Here is a 24,246-nt window from a genome sequence, read left to right as displayed (position 1 = left end):
ATGCTTTACCAAAGTTTCAACCCAAAACAGAGTCTAAGCTGCACTGATAAGGCAGAAACTGATGCTAATAATAACTGACATTTGGAGGGGACCTGATGGCTTTGACATCACTTTTCACATTATTTATTCATGTGTTTTCCTTGATTCCTCTAAATCCTCACCACTGCCCTGAGAAACAGGCTTTTATCATTACCTTCATTTTATAGGTGACAAAAAGGGGTGTCCTGAACTTGCTCAAGGTCTCACAACTTGTTGCCAGATGCCTGAACCTGAGTTCCTTCTCCTTGTTGTTCTGGAACCTTTTTAGCGCCCGTCCGCTTGGCCCCATTCTGGCTCCAAAAGTCCGCTTGGTGGGACAGGTAAACAGATTATACCCAAGGTTGGTGGTGATGGTATGATTTGTCAGGAGTGTTTAAAGTTTGCAGGCCCTAGTTGAACCCGCCTGCCCCAGTAGTCTTATCTCAAATACAAAGGAGAGGTATTCCTGGGAGATTCCGCTCTGTAGTAGATTATCTGCCAATGATTTTTCCTATTTATGGACGTACCACTCCTCCTATCCAGAAGAGGAGTCAGTTTACCCTCTCCTTGGAAGTGGACTGGCCTGTGACTTGCTTTAGCCAGTAGGATTCAGCAGAAGTAATGAATTGCCAGTTCTGGGCCTAGGTCTTATGATACCTGGTAGCTTCCACTTTGACCCTGAGGAAAGCCAAGCTCTCTTGCTGGAGAGGTCACATGGACCGAGAAGCCATCTTGAGTGTTCTGGCCCCAGCCAAGCTTCTACATGCAGCAGAACTGCCCAGCTGAGCCCAGCCAGCCCAAAGAATGGTGACAAATAAGAAATCATTGTTGTTTTAAACTAAGTTTTGGGGTGGTTTATTATGCAGAAATTGACAACTGAAATGTATTTCTTCACTTTTCTGGCAAATACTTGCAGCACCTCTGCCACCATTGCCCCTAAAACCAGATGCCCCTGCTGTCATCCTTGCCACACACTCCCCCAGATGGATTCTGGGGGACATCTGCCTCCTCACTTCCACATAAAAAATCTTAACGATGCATCTGGTTGCCAGGGTCTGGATGATGCCTCAGCTGCGGAGGAGACTAGGAAAGAGTGTTTCTGGCTTTGGAGTGGGGAGTGCAGGATTCATAACATGGAAAGTTCCCCAAACAAAGAAGGATATTCAAAAGGTACTGGACACCCCAGAAACAGGATGGAGGTCCTCAGCAATGGCCTATATTTTGGGGGGAACTTAGTTATGCCTAGAACACAGCTCTGGGTCCATTCACCTTCTAATGTTAAACAGTGTCCCTATTTACTTCCAGAAATCATCCTTCTGCACCCTCCATCCACAAAGTTTGGGTGGGATTGACTCCAGAGATGATGATGTGTGAGTGAGGCCCAACCTATCAGTGATTGGTTTGGATGACATGGGACCCAGTCAGAGCCAACCAGGTGTATCCTTGGCTTTTTGCTGAAAGAAATGAGGACTTGGGCTGCGAGAATGGAGCCCAGAGCTGCTAGCAGCCGTCTTGCCCCTGCAAGGAATAGATGTGAGAGATGAGGAGTGGAAGACCAAATCTTGATGATAGTTTTTGAGCCTCTTGATACCTGAGGTACTCCTATGATTGGAGTTTTCTGTTACGTGAGCATGTAAATTTCTGTTTGCTTTCACCACGCCAATTTGAGTCGCGTTTCCCATCATTTGTAATCTGTCATGTCCATATTAATATTCTTATTTGATACTCACATCAACTGTTTGGAGTAGGCTCTATTTATTAACCCCATTTTACAGATGAGGAAACAGAAGCACAGAGAGCTTAAGTAAGTTCCCCAAGGCCACATGGAGGCAGAATTCAAACCCAGGAATGACCCTGAGAGCCCATTCATAAACATTCTGCTCTCCTTGGTAGCAGGAGGGATTCAAAGAGTTTGGTGTGACATTTAACCTGACATTTAATCCCAAGGGGGCATAGGGGTTTACCAGGAGAGGAGAGAGCAGGCTTCCAGGTGGCGGGAACAGCTTGTGAGATGACAGGGCATTTACCACCGAGAAAAAAACCTTATCTGAAATTCACCTTGTCCCTCCCTGTACCCAAGCAGTTTCCTTCTGTGGGGATAGCTGCCCTCCCGTCCTGGCCTTAGAACCCACCAGGGCCTATGCTATGCCCTGGGGGTCCCACTGTGGGTTCTCCCTGGGGGTCTGGGTTAGGTCTGGCATCCTCCCCAGCCAGAGAGAAAGGGCAGGGCAAGGGCCCTGCTTCCAACCAAGTTCTGCCTCTTGGACTGGGTCCTTATCAGGCCCAGGAGGCCTTGGAGATACTCACAGGCTAAATAAAATGAAATCTCTGACTAGGCCAGGTCGACCATTCCCCCCCCCCGCCCCCCCCCCCCCCATTAAACTAGAACAAATGAAAAACTGTACAGGGGACCAGTGCTTGGAGAATCTCAAATAGAAAACCAATAAACAAATAGCCTCTAAATAATTCTGATTTTTTTTTTTAAGGGAAAAAAGTGACCTCCACACTTGCGTTTGCTTCGGTTTTCATTGCATTCAGGATATGGCACCCGGTACCAGTGAAGGATGTTTTATTAAAGAGGCCACTATGAGCCACAGGAGTGGGCATGCCCCAAGTGGTCAGCTCACGGCCGTGGGCTGTGGAAGGACAGGCTGAGACGACTTCAGTGCCGTCCACTCCTCCTTGCCCCGGTTGCTCCTGTCCACCCCGGCCCTAATGCGGGGATAGCGGTGGCAGGTGTGCGAGGGGTGTTGTGGAGAAAATGAGGTTGGAGGTGGCCCCTGGGAACGAACCCCTACCCCGAATTGAGATCCGGAGAAAGGCCTGCAGGAATGAAGAAGGCTTGGGGAGTAGAGAGGTGGCACCCCCTTACATTCGAGAGGAAGGTTCCAAACCCCTTGGGTAAACTGAGGCCCGCGACCTGGCTCTGTCTCCCCGTGGCAACCTCGTCTCCTCATTATGCCCAGCGGAACTGGGCTAACTGGCTACTCTTCTTTGGGGAATGGGTGGGGTCGTTTGGTGCCCAGCGAGGGGGCTAGCTTGGGGTGTGGGTCCCGGTGGGGAGCGCGGGGCCCGGGATTGGGAGGCAGGGACACCTCAGCGCTGGGTTTCGCCGACCTCCAGCTTCCCAGCTTCCCCGCCTTTGGCGGGGCGGGCCCGGGGAGGAGCTCGGTGCGTTCCTGCCCGGAGGCGGGGCAGGGGGCCGGGCCGGAGCGGACCGGGCGGGGTGGGCCGGGGACGCGAGGCGGAGCGGGGCCCCACACAGGCCGCGGCGGCTGGCTTGGGCCCCTACGGTCCCGGCGGCGGCTGGAGGAGGAAGCCAGGCGGCTGGAGGAGGAGGGGAGTAGGAGGAGGCCGAGGCTGGAGCGCAGTTCGCCGCAGACTCACTTCCCCCGCTCAGCAGGGAAAGGTACCGCGCGCTCCCTCTCCGGCCCCTGGCCCCCCAGCCCTCGCCTCTGAGCAGGCAGGGACTGCGGCCGCCCGCGGGAGGTGTGAGGGGCCGGGAGCAGCCCCCGCGGTCCCTGATGGCTCGGTCGGCTCCGGGCTTCGGCGGCCAGCGCGGCGCTCGCACGGGAGGGCTGGGGTGCGCGGCGTTCCCGAGGCTCGCGGAGAGCGGTGGGCGCCGCGCCCCCTCCCGCTGCCTTGTGGGGAGGCGATCGTCTGGCTCTGGGTGGCGGTGATCCCGGGGCGGGGGCTACGCGGGAGGGGGCGAGCGCACCGGGGACGGAGGACCAGCGGGACCCCGGAGGCTCCGTGGCGGAGGGGGAGCGCCCGGGGTGTCCGGCGGGCGCGCTCCGTGGGCGCAGACAAAGCCGGACGCGCACGCCCCGCAGCCGGTAGGGTGGGCGCAGGGGAGAGAAGAGAAGACTCCGGGACGACGGCTGGGACCTGGGGGAGGTTAGGCCGTCCTTCCTCGGGGCTCCGGTTGTCCGAGTGGTCTCGGAGGCTCCGGGCAGGGTGGGGGCAGCTCTCTTGGAGGAGCCGACTCGGGGCTCACAGACTGTCCCGGGCTTGGCGAGAGCCGGGCTCGGAAAGGGGCAGGGTGTGTGAGCGCTCACTTTGGGAGAGGGGCTGAGGGAAGCCACTGTCCTGAGGTGGGGGAGGTGAGATTCGTTTAGACCCAGGAGGGGCCGCGGACCCCTCGGTGCTTGCACCAGGAAGGGGCACGGCCTGATGAGATGAGCGCGGCGGCTGACGTGTGTGACGAGATGTGTCCACCGGCTGTTGCAGAACCTGCCGGTGGTGGCGCATCCCGTGCCGCTCCGTGGAGACCAACTTTTCCGTCCTTGGAGCCAGCAGCCGGGCAGCAGGTGGCCCGGGGTCGCCGGGAGTAGGGCAGGTGGGCCTGTGTCCCAGCGTGTGTGCGGTGAAGGCCTTCGTCTGCATTCGGTGCCTCTATTCCCCTTCCCTCTTGTTAGGGGTGAAGAAACATCCCAAACCCTGCCTCTCGCAGGTCCCTCTCCTTGGGCTCCGTTTTACTTTGCTAGGACAGCCATAAAGTAACGTAAACTGAGTGGCTTAGAACAGCAGAAGTTTATCTTTTCACACTTCTGGAAGCTAGAAGTTTGAAACCAAGGTGTCAGCAGGGCCAAGCTTCCCCTGAAAGTCGGTAGGGTTCTGGTGGTGGCAACCTATGGTATAACCCAGACCTCTGCACCCGAGTGTCTTCTCTGACCGTGCCCAACACTCCGCCTCTTGTAAGGAAACCAGGCATGCTGGATTAGGGCCCACCCTAATCTAGTTTGGCCTTATTTTAACTAATAACGTCTTCAAAGATCCTATTTCCAAATAGGATCACATTCAAGGTACCTGGGGTTAGGACTTTTTGGAAGACACAGTTCATTCCGTGACAGCCTCCAAGGGCCAAATCCCTGCCCTCCTTTCTTCTGTTCCCTCCCCTTTCTCCAGTGTTATCAGTGGCTTCTTGTCCCCTGGACCATTCCTGACAGTATCAGAGCATGCTTTGGACCCTCCGTTTTATAGCCCCCACTTTTCCCCTTGACCTCTCATCTCTCTCCAGCTACAGACGCACACTTCTCGGGAGAATTTCTCAAGAGAGCTGTCTATCCCTGCTCCTTTGGAGCACATCTCTTTGATTCTTCAGCATACTTCTTTGGTCCCACCCCTTCTTTGAAACTGCCTCAGTCGCGGTCTCAGTGATTTCTGCTAGAGGTGCCTGCCTGTCCCTTTTGTGCCTTGACTTCTCTTGGTCTCGTTGATCCCTCTCTCCTACAATCAGTAACCTCTCTTGGCCTCTCCAGGTTTACTTTCTCCCCCCCCCCCCCCCCCCCCGTGGCTGCCCCTTCCTTAGACATTTTTGCTCAACTCTAAACATTGGAGGGCCCCAGGGCGCCCTGTCCTCAGCCCCTTCCTCTCTGTTGTCCCCTCTCCTACTCTTTCTAACCTTCTATCTACTTACCCCTTTTTCAGGAGCTCACATCTTTCTTTGGATTTTTAAAGTGAAGGATTAATTTACATATAGTGAAATACACAGATCTAAAGTGTACACCATCTTCATTCTCATGACTGTTAATAGCAAATTTTATCTCTAACCTCTCTTTCCAACTGCCCAACTGATGATTGTGGTGTCCTGGATGTCTCATAGGTAGAAAAAACCTGATATGGATAAAATCGAATCGTTGATGGCACTCCCCAAACATGACCCTCCCCAGGCTTTCCCATCTCGGTAAATGGCCCATAATCCACTCACCTTTAAAGACAGGAAACCAGGTAACATTAACCCCTCCCTCTCCCTCCGTCCTGCACGTTCTTTTGGTTCTTTCTGTGAAATCTGTTTCAGGCCTGTTGTCTTCGTGGCTTTGACTCTGCGGCTTCCCCCCCAGGCCAAGCCACCATTATGTTTTGCCGAAAAGCTGCAATAACTGCTAACTCCTCTCCCCATGTCCACGCTTGCCCTCCTCTGATCCATTTTAATCGATCAGCTAGAATGAGCTAGAAAAAAATATATTAGATCATTTCACTCTAAAACCCTCGATAGCTACCTATTGCACTTGGATTAAAATCTCAGAACTTCCCTGTCCTTTCAGACCCTCTATGAGCCATCCTTTGCTGACCTCCTCAGCTTCATGCTGGCCACAGCCCCCTTTGCATTCTCCTGACAGCCACATCTGTACACTTCTGCCTCTTGAACGTTTTAACTCCTTGGCTTTTTCCTGCCCCAGGGCCTGGTCATGCTGTTTCCTCTCCTAGCATGCTCTTTAGGGCCCTTTCCTGGGTGGGCCCCTTATCTTTCAGGTTGCAACTTAAATATACCTTCCTCAAATGCCTGCCGTAACCACCCAGTCTTGGTAGATGGCCCCCTTTCTGACCCCGAATTCATCTTCTCAAGAGCTAGAACATTGACTGAGGAGCCCACTGCCGCGTCTGGAACATCTAGCACAGAGCCTGGCATGTAACTGATACTCGGGCAGTCTTGAACCAGATGGGGAAGGCTGGGGCTGGGTTGGGCAGAAAGAGGTGGGTATTGCAGTCAGCATAGGAGCCTCTTTAAAACCTCAGGTGACCCTGAGGATTTTTATTTTCTTTCCACAAAAGCGGTTGTGCAAATTGCTGCGAGAATCAGAGGGTGCCAGTGGGATGTGAAAAAGGGAAGTGGAGAAGGTGGCAGGGTGGCTTGAGGGCAGGGCTGTACACCAAGGGGAAGTTTCAGGGGCCTGGATTCAGTGTGGGTCACAGTAGTTAGGGAATAAATGAATTTCTTTGCTCTCCTTGGTGGAAATCCAGGCCAGGTCAGCGGAGGAGTGTGTGTGTATGAGACAGAGAGAGACAGTGAGTGTGTGCGTGTTGGGGAGAGGAGATTTCATAACTCAGGAGATGGGGTTGGCCTGGCAGCCAGCCTGGTGAGGATTTATTTCAGCCCACTCTGTTGGGTGACTGCTGGTCGCACAGCCCTGGGGATGGAGAGTTGAAGAGGAGGAGGAAGCTGGGGCTGGGTGTCTCACTGTAGACCCTTTGCCCTTACAACCACAGCTCTCCCGTTTCTCCAGAGGAGCCAGCACAGGGTTGAGTTGTGTGGCCCGTGCTCTTAGAACAGAGGGTGAGAACCAGGGGACCTCAGATCTGGGTGGGAGGGGAGCTGGGCCCTGGGCAGGGGGCCAGGGTAACAGTATGAAGTGAGCACTGGAAGTAGGGCTGGGGTCCAGATCTGAGACTGGCATGCCTAGACACAGCCTTGAGCTGGGATAGGTGGGAGCAAGGCTGTCACCCCAAGAGGGGGAAAATCAGGGCCCTGGTGTACTCATTGTGTGCTGGCATTGTTCTCAGGTATTTGCAAATATTAACTCCTTTACTCCACTTTAACAGCTCTGTACAGTGGGTCTTAATGCCACTTTACAGGTGGGAAGGCTCGGGCACAGAGAGGCTAAGAAACTTGCTCAGTGTCACACAGCTAAATAGTGATGGGGTCAGGAATTGAACCCAGGCAGCCCAGCTCCCAGAATCTATGCCCTTAAACACTCCACTCTGCCACTTCTCTTGTGCCTCTCAGATATGCACCAGCTGAGGGCTTCTTAACAAACAAGTATTTTTTTCTGTCTCCTGTAGATGCCTGCCTTTGGGGACTTGGGAGGTAGGGAAGAAGTCACACACTCTAAGGTGAAGGAGTCCTTGCTTGGAGAGGGTGGCCTAGTTTCTCTGCTTCACGCCTTACTTCTCCCAGGAGGGTCTCTCGGCCAAGACCAAGTAGTTGGACATCATGCGCATGTGTGGTTTTGGGGTGTTGGGGTGGCCACCTGCTTATGGTGCAAAAACAGCTCCCTCCTTGAGGTGCCACCTTACGATGCCACCTCTCTTGGTTTAGCATTGACCTGTTCAGCTAGTTCTTAAAATCCCAACCTTCCTGGGAGATGACAGAGAGGTTGTGTTGGACTCTGCAGATAATTGGCGTCTTTTGGATTCCTTCTAGAATGTTGTGAGATGGAGCTTCAGGCATGGCCTTGGGAAAGCTGGCTTCCCACGGAGTCTGGGAGCTGGATGGGGATCCGAGTGGCGCTGGGTCCCATGTAGGGGTAGAGCTGGGGGAGGGTGTTGAACAGATAAATGGGAACAGAAGACAGCTTAATCCGTTTCACTATTGGCCCTGTCCTTACCTGCATTTGTCTGTACAGTGGGATCAGGGAGACTGTTTTCTTTGTTCCCTGAGGTTGTGGAGGTTGGGGATACTCCTTGAGGTTCCGTGTTTGAGTGCCTTCTCCTTGCAGACCCAGTGGAAAGGAGTCAGGACTTCCCTTTGGGAACTGGGCCAGGAAGGATGAAGCTGGGGGAGGGCATGGCAGCTATGCCCTGCAAGGTTTTCCTGTTTGGGCACAAGGACGCCTCTGGGCAGGTGACCTGGCCTCCTGGTGGCCTGGCTGGCTGGCTGAGGGTTTGCTAACTACAAAGGGATGGAATCTGCTTGCTCGAAATTCTGGGGTGCAGAATTTAGGGGATCTCTTCATCTGTCCCAGCAGATCCTGCCAGCCCCCTAGGAAGAAAGAGAGATAGGGTAGGTGAGCATTCTTTTCTGAATTTTGGGGAAATGAGGCACATGGCTGTTGGAAGCTCACCAGGCCCCACCATGGTCTTTGGGAGTTGCTTCCTCCTCTGGCCTGGGAGCGTGGAGGAGGCTTGTCTGTGCTGGCTAGGGCCTTTTCTGCTGAGTTGAGGTGGAAGACTGTGGCAGAGCCTGAGGCATGCAAGCTGGAGCTGAGGGGGGACTTCCCGATGGCTAAATGTGGGATCTTTTTAGCTGTGGTCAGCACCTGGCATCTCCCGTGCCCCAGCCTGGTGCTAGGAGCTGCTGGGAACAGTCGCAGTCCCCACTCTTGAGGAAACAAGAGTGAGCCATGCCAGGTGTGATATAACAAGGTGCTGCTGGGAGCAGCTTCCTGGAGGAGGTGTGGCCTTGAGGGGGTCCTGAAGCCCTGGGCGGCTTTGGCTGGACAGAGGAGAGGATGACATTTCTCAAGGTGGAGGGACCTCCAAAGCCAGGTTGGGAAGGCATTGATTGCCAAGCCACCGAGTCTGGACTTTGTTCACCAGGTCCCGAGGAGATCCCAGGGGTTTACTAGCCATGGGCACAATGACGTGATTAGAGCATTCGTTTATAAAAGCGCTTCTCAAACTCTAACATGCATGTGAATCATCTGGGCAGCTTGTTAAAGTGCAGGTTCAGGCTCAGCAAGTCTGGGATGGGCCTGAGAGTCTGCATTTCTAATGAGCTCCTGGTTGATATGCCGGTGGTCCCTGGGCCATGCTTTGTGTAGTGGGGGTTTAGACCCAGGGTTTAGGCCAGGCAGGAGCAGGAAGGACCTGGAATACAGAAAGGGACCATCTCGGCTGCCACGGACTCGGTCCCAGGGGGAGGTGGATGGGGGATAGGGGAATGCCTGGTGGGGTGGGGGTCAGGGCAGGAGGGCAGACAGGAGTGTGGCGAGGGCGTGGGATGCAGGGGCCACTCCTGGGAGGTGGGGCTGGATGCAGGGACTCGGCGGGTCGCAGTTCTGGACCACAGGTCTGATTCCAGGGCCCCTGGCTCTCAGGAGCCCTCAAGACCCTGAGATGTTGTCTTGAGTGACTGTGTCCCAGGGCAGGATGACATGCAGGGCACCTTATCTGTCTGCCCACAGTCCGGCCTGACGCTGCAGGCAGCCAATCTGGAGTCGGCACCCTTCCGCAGCCAGGGTGGGGCCTTGGGGGTTGGGGAAACAGCTGACTCCAGCCCAGTGGGGGCATCTTCACTTAAAAGCCCATGGAGTCTCCCCAGCTGCTGAGCTCCCACTGCGTGTGCAGTGGCCCTCACCCCATCCCGTGCGAGCCCTCGCTGCTACCCTCGATGGTTACGTGAGCCGCCGTCAGAGCCTTTTGCCCAGTTCACCTGGGAATGGGGAGGCCTGGATGCTTCTCTCTGCTCTGCCCCTGTCTGGGTCACTACAGGCAAGTGGCTGCTCCCCTCTGAGGCTTCAGTTTCCTCTTGTGTAAAATCAGGGGCTCAGGGCCCTCCCCAGGGGTGGGGGAAAGGGGTCACAGGGTTTGTCGATCAGGGCACTGCAATGTCCCATAGTGGCAGCTTAACACGTTTTAGTGTGGAATTAATATTAGAACTTGCACCTTTTAGTGTGGGTTTAATGTTAGAACTTGCATGCTAAGGAAGGAGTGGAATCAGCAGTTTGCATGGAGGCACTGTCTGCCTTGCTCTGGGGATCTCCCAAGGTTCCTGATGCGGGGTCCTTTGCTCTCGAGGCTGTGCCTGGCCTGTAGGGGTATCTGATGGGCTCTGGGCAGTTGAGGCCCCTCCAGGCACTAGTAGGAGGGGAGATAGGCACTTCAACCAAAGGAGGGTAAGAAGGGCAGACAACAAGGGCAAAGGTTCTGCTGCCAGGGGGCTGTGGTGGGGGGGCAGGGGTTAGACCTGGTCGAGCTCCCCAAATGCCCACAACATCCTAAAAGAGAGGGCTGGGCAGAGCCAGTCACACCCTGTTTTGATCCCTGCCCGTGTGCCTGCTGCCGGGCCAGGCTGTACTGAGGGTAGGAGAGGGCAGCATTTCTCAAAGATCGTTTTGAGAAACCTCAATCTCATCAGTTGCTGCTGGGTGGGAAAAAGGGTTCAGTGGACAAATGAGGGTAGAAACTGGCAAATTCACTCCACCACCCTGCGGGAGACTCAGAAGGCATTTAAGAGAATCCAAGGCTCTGACAAGTCCTGTAGAAGAGAAACCATTTAGTGTTTCCCAAACTGATATGACCATGGAGATCTTTTTCATTTTATTTATTTATTTTTAATTGTGGTAAAATAAACATGACATAAAAATCATTTTAAGCATTTTAGGCAGACAATTCTTTGATATTAAGTACATGGACAATACTGTGTTAACTTCATCACTCTCTGTTTCTAGACAGTTTTCATGTTTCCCCAAAAAAAACTTCATACTCATTTAGCAATAACTCTCCATTCCCCCCTCCCCCACCCCTGGTAACCACTCTTCTGCTTTCTGTCTCTGTGAATTTGCTTATTCTAAGTGTTTCATATGAGAGAAATCATACAGTGTTTGTCCTTCTGTATCTAACTTATCTTATTCAATATAATGTCTTCAAGGTTCTTCCATGTTGTAGCATGTACTAGCACTTTGGTTCTTTTTGTGGCTGAATAATATTCCAAAATATGGATATACCATATTTTGTTTATTCATTCATCTGCTGATAGACACTTGGATTGCTTCCATCTTTTGACTATTGTGAATGATGCTGCAATGAACATTGGTGTACAAATATCTGCCCGAGTCCCTGCTTTCAATTTTTTTGGGTATATACCAGGGAGTGAAATTGCCAGGTCATATGGTAATTGTGTTTACCTTTCTGAGGAATGCCAAACTGTTTTCCATGGTGGTTGCACCATTTTATCTTCCCACCAACAATGCACAAGGGTTCCTATTTCACCACGTCCTCAAAACACTGATTTTCAGTTTTCTAAATAATAGCCAAACCAGCAGTATGTGAAGTGTAAATTAAAAATAGTAGTTTTAATTTGCATTTCCTTAATGGCTAAGGATGCTGAGCATCTTTTCATATACTTATTGGCCATTTGAATATCTTCTTTGGAGAAATGTGTATTCAGATCCTTAGCTGAGTTTTTAATTGGGTTGTTTATCGTTTTGTTGTTGAGTTATAACAGTTCTTTGTATATTCTAGATATTAAACCCTTATCAGATAGATGGTTTCCAAATATTTTCTCCTTTTCCATGGGTTGTCTTTTCACTTTCTTGATAATGTCCTTTGTACAAAAGTTTTAAATTTTGATGAAGTTCATTTTACCTGTTTCTTCTTTTGTTGCTTGTGATTTTGGTATAAAATCTAAAAATTGTTTGCCTATACAAGGTCCTTAAGACATTTCCCTGTTTTCTTGTAAGAGTTTTATACTGTTAGCTCTTATATTTTGGTCATTGATCTATTTTAAATTAATTTGAATATGGTGAGAGATGGGGTCCACATTCATTCTTTTGCATGTGGATTTCCAGTTGTTTATCATAGCACCATTTGTTGAAAAGACTATTCTTTCCCCATCGAGTGGACTTGGCACCCTTGTGAAAAATCAACTGGCTGTAGATGTAAGGGTTCATTCCTGGACTTTTAATTCTATTCCATTGGTTTAGATGTCTACCCTTAGGCAGCACCACACTATTTTAATTACTATAGCTTTGTAGTAAGTTTTGAAATTAGGACGTGTGAGTCCTCCAACTTTATTTTTCTTTTTCGAGATTGTTTGGCCTATTTTGGGTCCCTTGCAATTCCTTATGAATTTGAGGATCACCTTTTCCATTTCTGCCAAAAAGGCTGCTGGAATTTTGTTAGGGATTGCATTTAATTTGTACATTACTTAAGGCAGTATTGACATCTTAAAAATATTGTCTTCCAATCTGTGAACTTGGGATGTCTTTCCACTTATTTAGGTCTTCTTTAGTTTCTTTCAGCAATGTTTTATAGTTTTTAGTGTACAAGTCTTTCACTTCCTTAGTTAAATTTATTCCTAAGTACTTTATTCTTTTAGATGCTACAGTAAATGGGACTGTTTTCTTGATTTCCTTTTCAGATGGTTCATTACTGGTCTATAGAAATCCAATTGACTTCTGCATATTTATCTTGTATCCTGCAACTTTGCTGAATTCATTTATTGGATCTAGTAGCTTTCTTGTGGATTCTTTTGGAAATTCGATATAGAAGATCTGTCATCTGTAAATAAGGATAATTTGACTTCTTCCTTCCCAGTTTGGATGCCTTTTATTTCTTTCTGTTGCCTGATTGTTCTGGCTAAAACTTCCATTGCAATGTTGAATTACGGTGGTGATAGTGTGCATCCTTGACCTGTTCCTGGTGAAAGCTTTCAGTCTTTCACCATTGAGTATGATATTTGCTGTGGGTTTTTCATAAATGCCCTTCATTATATTGAGAAAGTTCCCTTCTATTTCTAGTTTTGTGAGTGTTTTTATCATGAAAGGATGTTGGATTTTGTCAAATGCCTATTCTGTGTCGATTGAGATGATTATGTGATTTTTTCCCCCCTTCATTCTATTCATATGGAGTATTACATTGACTGATTTTCTTATGCTGAACCGTCCTTGCATTCCTAGAATAAATCCTACTTGATCATGGTGTATAATTCTTTTAATGTGCTGTGAGATTGGGTTTGCTGGTATTTTGTTGAGGATTTTCAGATTTGTATTCATGAGGGATATTGGTCTGTGATTTTCTTTTCTTGTGCTTTTCTGGTTTTCATATCAGGATAATGCTGGCCTCATCAAATGAGTTAGGAAGTAATCCCTCCTCTTCAGTTTTTTGGAAGAGTCTGAGAAAGATTGGTTTAAATCTTCATTAAATGTTTGGTAGAATTCATCAGTGAAACCATCTGATACTGGACTTTTCTTTGTTGGGAGGTTTTCGATTACTGATTTAATCTGTTGTAGGTCTGTTGATATTTTCTCTTTCGTGCGTCAGATTAGGTAATTTGTATGTTTCAAGGAATTTGTCCATTTTATCCAGGATTTCTAATTTGTTGGCATATAATTATTTATAGTATCCTTTCTCTTTTTTCCTTTGTTAGTCTGGCTAAAGTTTTGTTGATTTTGTTAATCTTTTAAAAAAACCAACTTTTGGCTTTGCTGATTCTCTCTATTGTTTTCTAGTCTCTATTTTATTTACCTCTGCACTAATCTTTCCTATTTCCTTCCTTCTACTAACTTTGGGCTTAGTTTTTTCTTTTTCTTCTGGTTTCTTTAAGTGTGAAGTTAGGTTATTGATTTGTGATCTTTCTTTTTAAATGTAGAATTTAGAGCTATAAATTTCCCTCTGAGCACAGCTTCTGCTGCATCCCATAAGTTTTAGTATGTTTTTATTTTCATTTGTCTCAAGATATTTCCTAATTTCTGCTGTGATTTCTTCTTTGTCCCATTGGTTGTTTAAGAGTGCGTTGTTTAATTGCCACGTCTTTGTAAAATTTCCAGTTTTCTGTCTGTTGATTTCTAATTTTATTCCATTGTGGTCTGACCATGGAAATCTTTGAAGACTTACTAATAAAATCCCACCGACCAGTAAAACACCCTTTGGGAAGGGCTGATGCGGAAGGATGCTGCTCAATGGGAGACTATAAACATGGATGATGGGTGGGGAGGAGGGATGGACGGTGGCTTCCTGAGGGAGGCAGACTTGTTGGGACAGGTACTCTTTGGACAGTCAGTGGAAGAAAAGGGCTCTGCAGGGGGAGGGATGGGCCTGGAGGGGACCTGAGCCCAGAGCCAGCCCTGGGTTCTTGTGGCAGGAGCTTTACTTCACTGGGGGATGAGGAAAGGAACTGGAAGGACCTACCCATTGCCCAGGACCCAGTGGTTAACTGGGTCTCTGGAATTCTAGTAGGACCTCCTGCTCCACACTTCCCTGCTGTGGTCTTGCGCTAAAAGTACTCGCCCAGCCTTTCATCACAGAGGTTAACCGTAGGGCTGTAATCTCCAGGCAAGAAGCTAAACCTCTCTGTGCCTCAGTCTCTTCATTTGTACAATGGGGATAATATTACCTCCCTCTTAGGGCCATCTCAACACTTGGGTACCTGTTGGGTGCTCTTATGAGTGCGAGAAACATGATGTCTCTGGGAGGGACCCAGGGAAGGGGATAGTCATTGTGGGCCTGAGAGGCACAAAAGCCAGCAGAGAGCATACATGTGGCTTGGGGTGGGGTCCTGGCTAGTCCAGAGCAGTCTGCAGGACAGGAGGAAGAGGGAGGGCCAGGGGAGCCCAGGAGCAGGGTGGGGAGAAGTCGCAGGCCACCCGGGGCCCTGTGGGTCTGGTTTGGTGTTGGAATCTGAGGGTTCTTTTGGGTGGGTGTGAGGTCATGGAGGGGAGAAGCAGGCTGAAGACAGGGAGGGGGCATCAGGGACCTGCCTCTGTTCATTAGGCAATGGGGATCCATTGAAGGTTCTTGAGCAGGGGTGGAGGGGAGGTGATAAAATCAGAGCAGTGCTTTAGTGAGAAACATGGCAGGGGTAGGCAGTGATGGTGGATTGGGTTGAGGTTCAGGACCCCCTCCTCCCCCAACATATGGGGCTCTATCACAGAACAGCTGTGCCCCTTTACAGCTCAAAGCATAGGGAGTGGTCGAATTGCTTTTGTGACCCTTTTCCCCAGATTCTCAGAGCCCTGAGTCATTTTCCCAAAACGTCAAGAATCTCATCCTGTTGCCTTCCTGGAAGGGGTGTCGCAAGTGCAGGAGGTGGCGGGGGAGAGTGCCAGGGTCCCTACTCCCTTGCCCTTCCCTCCCCAGTGGCTGGCAGTGCCAGTCTGTGGGGCTGTGAGCTCCCTTGCCACACCTCATTTCCCCCAAAGGGGGATCCCAGGGCTTTTCTTTCACCTTCTTAATCAGAGACTGGGAGGATCGAGTAAAGCATTGGGGTTCAGCCACAGCAGGGCAGCCTGACTGGTGGGGAGTGCAGCTTCCCAGGACCCCCTCAGTCTAGATTCCTTTGTCCTCTCACTGCTTCTGGGGGAAGGGTTTTAAGGAAGGTGTGACTTAAGACCAGGGGAAGAAGCACTTGGAAATGAGCTGAAATTTATGACAAAACAGAACAAAGAGCGAAGCCACCCCCTGCCAACTTTCTGCCAGGCCCTGGCACGTGGCCCCACGAGGCACAAACTATTATCCCCTTTCACAGACGGAATCACTGGCAGCACCACAAAGGGCATGCTTGGCTCTCAAACCCAGGTTCTGGGGCATCAGACCAGAACTTTCCTCTCCCTTCAGTTTCCTCAGAGCCTGTCCCCAAACCTTCCACCGTGCCTCCCTGCCCACAGCCAGACTTCCAAGCCATCCCAGCTCAGCTCCCTGCTCTCCTGATCCCAGAAAGTGCTGATGGGTCCTTCCTGCAGGCTGGCAAAAAACTAGTCCCTGCATCAGGTAGACTTCAGGATGACATGCAAGCTGGAGACACCCAGGACCCCAAAGGGGCAAACGTTCTTAGGAAAGATTTTAAAATGATGCTTTTAAATGTTAAACACACATGTCCCTTTTACTATCTTCTGTTTTGGAAAATTAACTTTAAAAAATCGTGCACAATTAATGCAGTTACTCCAAAAGCTTTTGGAGTTTAAAAAGTAACTTAAGTTGATCGTGGTGATGAATGCACAACTATGTGATGATACTGTGAGCCAATGATTGTATACTTCGGATGGATTGTATGATGTGTGAATATATCTCAATAAAATTGCAAAACAAAAAGTAATTCTAGGAAAGGCAATGAACTTGACTCTTTTGTTGGATTTACAGAAGGGTGAGGTCTTACTCTTAGTATCTTACAAAGTGAATTTGGGAGTGCATTATGCCAGATAACAGGTTGTGGGACCTCTCTGAACCTCAGTTTCCTCCTCTGTAGAATGGGGAGGATTGGCGTGAGGATTAACTGAAATACTCCAGGGGAAGTGATTAGCATCTCAAATATGCTTGGCAAAAATAGTGATGTTGGTGATGACAGAATTTTAAGAAGGATCTTTCTTGATTTCAAAAGCTGGTGAGTTACTGAGTCTCTTTTTGACTCAACAAAAGGGCTAGAAGAATATGTGTATTGTCCAAACTCAGTGTCTTAACTCTGTAGGTGTTTTCTGGATTGAATCACCGATTTTGAGCTCAGGGCCCGCTTTGTGTGTGTTTTGAACTGAGCCAAGCTGGCTTTTCAGACCTGGTTCCAGCTCTTGCATGAGGGGAGGGAGGATGGTCTGCCTCAGTGTGGAACTTTCCAGGGAGCTCTTTGTTGGGTGATTCTGGGCACTTGTTAGGAGGGCACAGTTAAACCACCCTGAAGTCACCGGGAAGGGGAAATCTTGGGCCAGCAAGACAGTTGATGACTGGAGGGAGTTATGATTTAGTGCTTGTTGAATTTTCTTTTGTGCTGGCAGAAGTAATTAGACCACCATCCCTGTCCCCACTGATGGACGAGGGAAACCAAGAGCCGAGGGCTGTGGCCTGGCCTGGCAAAGAGTGCCTGGCAAGCTTGAGCTGGCCCCCATGAGGCTGGGAGACTGGGGTGGCCGGCAGCCCACCCCACTAAGTGCCCTGGCCAGGAGGTAGCCAGGGTGAGCCGCCAGCTTTGGGATGACAGCCCCAAGTGCCTGGCACAACATGTGCAGGGTGAGTCTGTGGGAAGGGATCAAAAAGTGGAGGGGAGGCTCGGGGGTGGGGTGGGGGTGGTGGGTGGACCTGAGAACTGAGCCTGGGTTGAAAGAGAGCCAAGCTCAGTGCAGCCAAGCCCTGCTCCGCCCTCTCTCCATTGGTGGCCTCTGCCACATCTGGATCCTCTCTGAGCCTGTTTTGTCACCTGTAGAATGGGCACCAGGATACTTGTGAGTGTTAGATGATACAGTGAATGCAAAGTGCCTGGCATGGGGCTGGGCACAGGAAAGGCTCCACAAGCAGGGGTCTGTGATGGGTTTATGTGGTGGCTGCATTTTTTGTTTTGTTTTGTTTTGTTTTACATTTTCCTTTTGCCATTTTGCAATCATGCATGCTGCCTTCACTTTGCAATTGTGTTGGGGCCAGAGGAGAGTAGCAGTGCTAGCGATGAGTTTACAGTAGAGGAGACTTCCTACGCCTCCACTGCAACAAACCCTGCTAGACCCAGCAAGCCTCCTGGACAGCGCTGGAGACTGCCGCTGGGCTGTGGGTGGTTCTTTGTGGGCAGGGAGCTTGGGGACCCCGTGCCTCAGGAGAGAGGATGGGCCAGGGACCACAGGGGATCCCTCCCCTCCTCACGGGGGCTGGAGCCTCAGCACAGAAGGGCTTTGTGCAGTCACAAGGGGCCGCCGAGGGGGAACTGTGCCCCGGCTGAGCTTCTCTCACAAGCCTCCGGTTCTTTTAAGCGGTTTTGAAAGTCAGTGGAAACTGCTGACTGGGCCGTTCTCCTTCACCCCAGGGCTGTGAGGCTGCGGCTCAAGGCAGGGAGAGGGGAGAAGTCCCCAGGGATGCAGAGGGGGTGGGAGGGACCACCTTCATTGCCTGGGCTCAGGGGCCTGCTCTGCAGAATGGGTGGGTCTCTGTGCATGGGGGCACTGGGGACACCCACTGAGGTCAGGGGTGGGCTCGGATACCACGGCCAGTTACGCCTGATGAAGTGGGGCTGGGAGAGGGGATCCGGGACTGTGTATTTTTGGGGTGGGGTGGGAGAGGAGGGGGCACTTGACCCAGTGAAGGGAGGCAGCCGGGTTCAGAAATGTCCTGGACTTTTGGCAGCCCCGGGGACTCTGGTATCTGACCACCCGGGCCCAGCTCCCACTCCTGCACCAGGTTATTTGGCCTTGGTTATTTGGCACAGGCTCACTGTGAATGATGAAGGGGCCACCAGTTGACAGAGTTTAGGACTTGTCAGGGTTTATTCCATCCGGGTGGTGACTGGCCATCCATGTCATGCTCACCCAGCCCTCCACCCTCAGCCCCCATCCTGTCCTCCGTCAGGTCCTTCAGTCACCACAGCATGTTTGCTCTCCTGGTCCCCTCTTGCTGCTGCCACTTCCTCTGCTCCCACGTCACCTGTCTGTCTGGGAGGCCTTCCCCCACCTCCCTTCATAGAACAGCACCTCCCCTCCCCCTGCTGTCTCTTATTCGTGGCACTTATCACCCTTGATGTGTTAAATCCTTGAGGGTGAGGTCTCTGGCCATTGCCGTGTCTCCGAGGGTACCTGAGAGCATAGAGCAGCACTCATTAAGCGTTTTTGAGTGAATGAATGAAAACGCTGTTTCCTACCCACGTTGAATCCCTCTCCCCATTCAGGCCTCATTTTCATAATCCCTTGACTGTGTTTATCTCCCATCTCCTCACCACCTGCCAAACCCTAGGCCTGGAATGCCCCTCTCCTCCCCACCGAGGTCCTCAGCCTTTAAGATGCAGCCCAAAGCCTCCCCACTCCCGGCATGTCCTGTGCCCACCCAGGCCTGGCTCAGCCCTGCATCCTCCAACCTGTTTGCTGAGTGACTGTGTGACTGTCCTGCCCGCCTCCTCCCCCTGTCTCTGGAGGTCTGGGGGTCTCTCCTGGGCGCCCCCACGAGGGGATCGTCTGCGTGTGGCCGACCCCCAGGTGAAGCTCAGGGTGCGCCCTCTGGGGAGGCCTTGCACAGAGGCGGGGGGACATGGCAGTGCTGACGACAGGGGTTCGCAGTGGCGGTGGCTGCAGCTGGGGGAGGAGGTCAGGTGAGCACGGCCGTGTGGGACTAGGGAGAGCTGGGGAAGGATGAAGAGCGGTTGGTTTCACATGTTTGAGAGCTAATCTCCTAAGCAGCGCCTCTGGGCCCGCGCACGGGCAATATCCTCTGCCTTCAGCTCACTTTTCGGTCTCGTGGAATCTTCTCTTACTTCTCTCCCGGTGCCCATTAAGGGGCCCTCACTGTCCTCGGAGTCTCCACCTCCCCATCCTCCCCTCCCCCACAATGACCCTCATAACCCTCTTCACTGCCTGCTGTGTCTCTGAGTTACCTGTGAGCCCTAGGGCCACCTGTCCCTTGCTGTTCTTCCTCTGGGGCTGATGCAGTGCCAGGCACGGCTGTGTCTTGGGGGAACAAAACCTACAAACATAAGTCTCTGAGGACTTCTACTGGGAGCACCAGATCCATTACAGAGCAGAGCAGGTATGAAGATAATTCCCATTTTACAGATGAGGAAACAGAGTCTTCTCCAGGATCACTCAGAGCTAGATCCCATCCCCCAGCCCTGGGCCTTGGAGATGCAGAGAGCAAGGCGGGGGGAGGACGTGGAAGTGCGTGCCGTGATGCACAAGCAAAGGTGCAGCCAGGAGGCCTGTCTGGCTTGGGTGCGTTGCAGGCATGGAATGAGAGGCTTTGGAGCTGGGCCGTGGCAGGGCAGGGGGTACAGAGGGAGACACCCACCCTCACCTCCAACCCATCTCAGTCCTGGGGCCTCTCTGGGCAGGCCTGCAGTCTGCGCTTGGAGCCCTAGAGCAGTGGCTCTCCATCTTGGCTAAGCATTAACATCACGTAGGGCGCTTAAAAATACACCGTGCTCAGGCCTCACTCCAAAGGGTCTGATTTAAGTGATCTGGGGTGGGGTCTGGGTATTGGTAGTTTCTAGAACTCTCCAGGTGAGTTTAATACACTGGATGGGAAGAAGTCTTGTCTCCTGGTACTGGTAAGGCAGGGGGTCTGGGCCAGGTACCCTGCCCACCCCAGCCCACCCCACCCCTGCATGTCAGGGGAGAGGAAGCTGGAGCCCTGGGGAGAAGCACGGCAGGGTTTGCCTGGGGGTCCTCTCCCCAGGAAGTCTCTGGGAGAGAGAGTTGCTGACTGTATTGGCTATCTATTGCTGCATAACAAATTACCCTAAAATTTAGTGGCTTAAAACAATAAACATTTATTATCCCAAGGTTTGGGGAATTGGGGGGCAGTTTAGTTGGGTCGTCTGGCCTGGGCTCTCTCATGTGGGTGTAGTCAAGACGCTGGCGGGAGCTGAATCATTTGAAGGTGTGACTGGGGCTGGAGGATCTGTCCACGGAGGTTCACTCACACAGTTGGCAAGATGGTGTGGCCGTTGGTGGGAGGGCACAGTTGCATGCCATGTGGGCCTCGCCACAGGGTGGCTTGAGTGTCCTTAGGACATGGCAGCTGGCTTCCCCCAGAGTAAGTGGTCCAAGAGAACTGGGCAGAAGCCACCATGTCTTTTCTGACCCAGTCTCAGGAGTCACCCTCCATTGTGTCTACAGGATCCTGCTGGTTACACAGATCCACTTTGTTCAGCTTGGGAGGGGACGCTGTTAGGGCGTGGGGGGAGGTGGGGATCACAGAAGGCCAACTTGGAGACTGGCGACTGCACAGACTGTCCAGTTGTTGCACTTGTAGCCTGACAGCCTTTGCCAGGTAGATCCCAGGGCCACCAGCAAGCAGGGAAACCCTTCTCTCCTAATCCCTGTCCCTCCCCTGTCACCAGACCATAGCAGTGCCACTGTAGGATGGGGTGATTCTCTGAGGCCTAGGGGTCCTGCTCTGGGGTTGTCATACAGGAGGGTCTTTACCCGATGGACTTCCCCTATCCCCACTGTATAGTAAGGGATTTGGTCCCCCAAAAGGGGTCTGGCTTTTGTCTCAGCTTCTGCAGAGTTAACCTGTAAATCTTTGGAATTCTCCATCATTTGATTTTGTAGGAGTATCTTTTTTTAATTCATGGTGGGCCCTAGATCACACCTGATAGTTTATGCTAGTAGGATGACAGCGTGGAGCGGACAACCTCTGTAGTCTTACTGTGGGGGACTGGCCATGCCAGAAAGAACCATATGATTACAGGTTGTGGCTTTAACTATGTCATATCAGCCCCACTTCCTGGAAGGGGGGGAGGGACTGGGGATTGAGTTCAACCACATGGGCATTTGTTCATCAATTGTACCTATGTAATGGAACCCCATTAAAAACTCTGGCCACTCAGAACTCGGGGAGCTTCCACAATTGGTGATATGCATCAGTGTGCCGAGAGGGTGATGTGTTCTGACTCCACATGGAGAGGACATGAAAGCTTGAGTTTGAGATCATCTCAGACCCCACCTTCTGTGCCTCTTCTTTTGGCTTCTTCTGATTTGTATCCTTTTGTTTGCTATAGTAAAACTATAATCATAAGTATAGTGCTTTCCTGATTCTGTGAGTCATTCTAGTGAATTATGGAACCTGAAGGGGTAGAGAGAACCCCTGAATTTGTAGCCAGTTGGCCAGAAGTCAGGGTGGCCCAGGAACCTCTGAGTTTGTGGCCGATGTCTAAGGGCTGTCTCGTACAGTCTTGTAGAGGATTGCCCTTAACCTGTAGAGTCTGGCTTAACTCTGGGTAGTTAGGGTCAGAACCATATTGTACTTGGTGTTAGAAGTCATTGATCCCTGTGGTGACCCCAAGTAGTGTGCAGACTTGGGCCTGTAGGAAAATATAAGAACCACTGCTCTATGTGCCTGGCTCTGGGCAAGCAGCCTGCATGCACCGTCAAGCTCAACCCCCTGTTTTACTGAAGAGAAAACTGAGGTTCAGGCCACTCACCTAATAACTGAGTGGTGGAGATTCAAACCATAGTATTGAGAAACAGATGATCTGGCCTCAGGGCCCATGTGAAAACCGCAGTGCTTTAAAGTGTCCTCATAGGAAGGGACTATTTATCAAGCTGGGTCGTCAAGTGACAAAAAGGAAGTGTATTTTTGTGCTTGTGTGTGTGAGAGAGGGAGAGGTGTCTCTCCCTGGGCTCCCTGAGGGCAGTGGTGACTTGGGTATGTCACCACTGGGCTGGTACAACGTCTTGAGGCTGGTCTTCTCTCTCTGGGTTAGCCCTGTTTGACCTTCCTCCCAGGGCAGGGGGTGGCTGTGAGCACGTCTCCATTGGCCCTCCCCTGCCCCTGGCCTGATCTGCTGTCTCTAAGGTCAGTCGTGCACCAACGTGGTTACCAGGCAGTGACCAGCTACTGTCTGGGCAATTTCATCTTCCCCAGGAGCATCCAGGAGTGGTGTAGCCCTCAGATCCCAGACCCCTCTCTGGGCTGAGGGAGCACGGGGCTTGCCCACCCTGGGAAGATCTGGGATCTGAGGACATGGGAGGACGTGGGAGGATGGGGGCCCTTCTGGTCAGATTGGAAGCCCATGCAGATGCACAGAAAGGTGAGAAACCCGGGGCTAGAGTGTGAGGAGCTTGAGGTTGGAGATTGAAGTGGTGCTGGCAGGTCTGGCTCAGAGTTTGAAAGGTTCGTAAGAAATGTTCAGAAGCAATCTGATCTGTTGTCAGAGCATAATCCATTTGCTTTTTTTTTTTTTTTTTTAATTGAGATTGTTCACATACCATACAACTATCCAAAGATCCAAACTGTACAATCAGTTGCCCCTGATACCATCATACAGCTCTGCATCCATCACCACAATTATTTTTTTTCCAATTTTTGGAACATTTTCATTACTCCAGAAAAGAAATAAAGACAAAAAAAGGAAACTCAAATCCTTCCAGACCCCTAACCACCCCCCCTCTATTATTGATTCATAGTTGTGGTATAGCACATTTGCTACTGTTGATGAAAGAATGTTAAAATGCTACTAACTGTAGTATACAGTTTGCAATAGGTATATCTTTTTTCCTATATGCCCCTCTATTATTAACTTCTTGTTATAGTGTCATACATTTGTTCTCGTTCATGAGAGAGATTTCTAATATTTGTACAGTTAATCACGGACATTGTCCACCACAAGATTCACTATTTTATGCATTCCCATCTTTTAACCTCCAGCTTTCCTTCTGGTGACATACATGACTCTGAGCTTACCCTTTCCACCACCTTTACACATTATTCAGCACTGTTAAGTATTCTCATAACATGCTACCATCACCTCTGTCCATTTCCAAACGTTTAAGTTCACCCTAGTTGAACATTCTGCTCATAATAAGCAACCGCTCCCCATTCTTTAGCCTCGTTCTATATCCTGGTAACTTATAGTTTATGTCCATGTGTTTACATATTATAATTAGTTTGTATCAGTGAGACCCTGCAATATTTGTCTTTATGTGTCTGACTTATTTCACTCAATATAGTGCCCTCAAGGTTTCTTCATCAACCCATTTTTTTAAAGACAGTTTTGTTCACACACCATACATTCCGTCCTAAATAAACAATCGTTGGTTCCCTGTATAGTCACGTATTTATGTATTCAGCACCATCGCCACTATCTATATAAGGACATTTCCATTTCTTCCACAAAGAAGATCCACTTGCTTTTATTTGTTCAATTTGGGATTTATACAGAGGTTTGGGAGTAAAGATGTTGAGGTGTGGGTGTGGGAGAGGGAGTTGCAGTTGAGTCACAGGCTCTGCCCTGCCCGGTCTCCACCTCTGTTTTGCTTTCTCTCTCTGCCCACACCCCCACCTCAGCCCCTCCAGCTCGGCTGCTGGGAAGGAGGCCCTTGGGGCAGATGGCACCTGGGACCACTGCCTCCTGGCTGACACAGTCACAAGGTCACAGCAGAGCTCTGTGCTCAGCAGAAAGACCCTCCCTTTGCTCTGGCTTCTTTCTGTGCTTTCTTCCCCTCCTCCATCCCCAGTTAGCCTTCTAGGCTGGGTGGGTAGTCTCCTGGGTCTGTCCCTCTAGGCAACTCTGAATCACCTTATGCTTCCCCTAGGGCTGGGGTCTTGGGGCAGTAAGTCCGTGTTGTCTGCACATCTGTCTTGCCTTGTAGAACGTCAGGGGAAATC

The 24,246-nt window shown here is 50.8% G+C and overlaps 1 protein-coding gene across 6 annotated transcripts in view; it reads left to right on the top strand.

The window, feature by feature from the left end:
- The first annotated feature begins 3,275 nt into the window (after window positions 1–3,275).
- SMOX (spermine oxidase) overlaps window positions 3,276–24,246 on the top strand; it is a 42,400-nt gene continuing 21,429 nt past the window's right edge. For 3 of the 6 annotated variants that reach the window (XM_037811806.1, XM_037811804.1, XM_037811800.1), the window contains exon 1: window positions 3,277–3,427. The gene's annotated coding sequence lies outside the window, so the exon portion shown is untranslated. Of the gene's footprint in view, window positions 3,428–4,336; window positions 4,358–9,753; window positions 9,952–24,246 lie in introns of those variants that run through there. The other 3 variants (XM_037811805.1, XM_037811803.1, XM_037811801.1) reach the window with 3 other exon arrangements.

This window comes from Choloepus didactylus, chromosome 19 (assembly GCF_015220235.1).
Source record: "Choloepus didactylus isolate mChoDid1 chromosome 19, mChoDid1.pri, whole genome shotgun sequence".
Lineage (NCBI taxonomy): Eukaryota > Metazoa > Chordata > Mammalia > Pilosa > Megalonychidae > Choloepus > Choloepus didactylus.
Note: the sequence above shows the minus strand (reverse complement) of the source record. Positions and strands in the feature narration are given on the sequence as shown.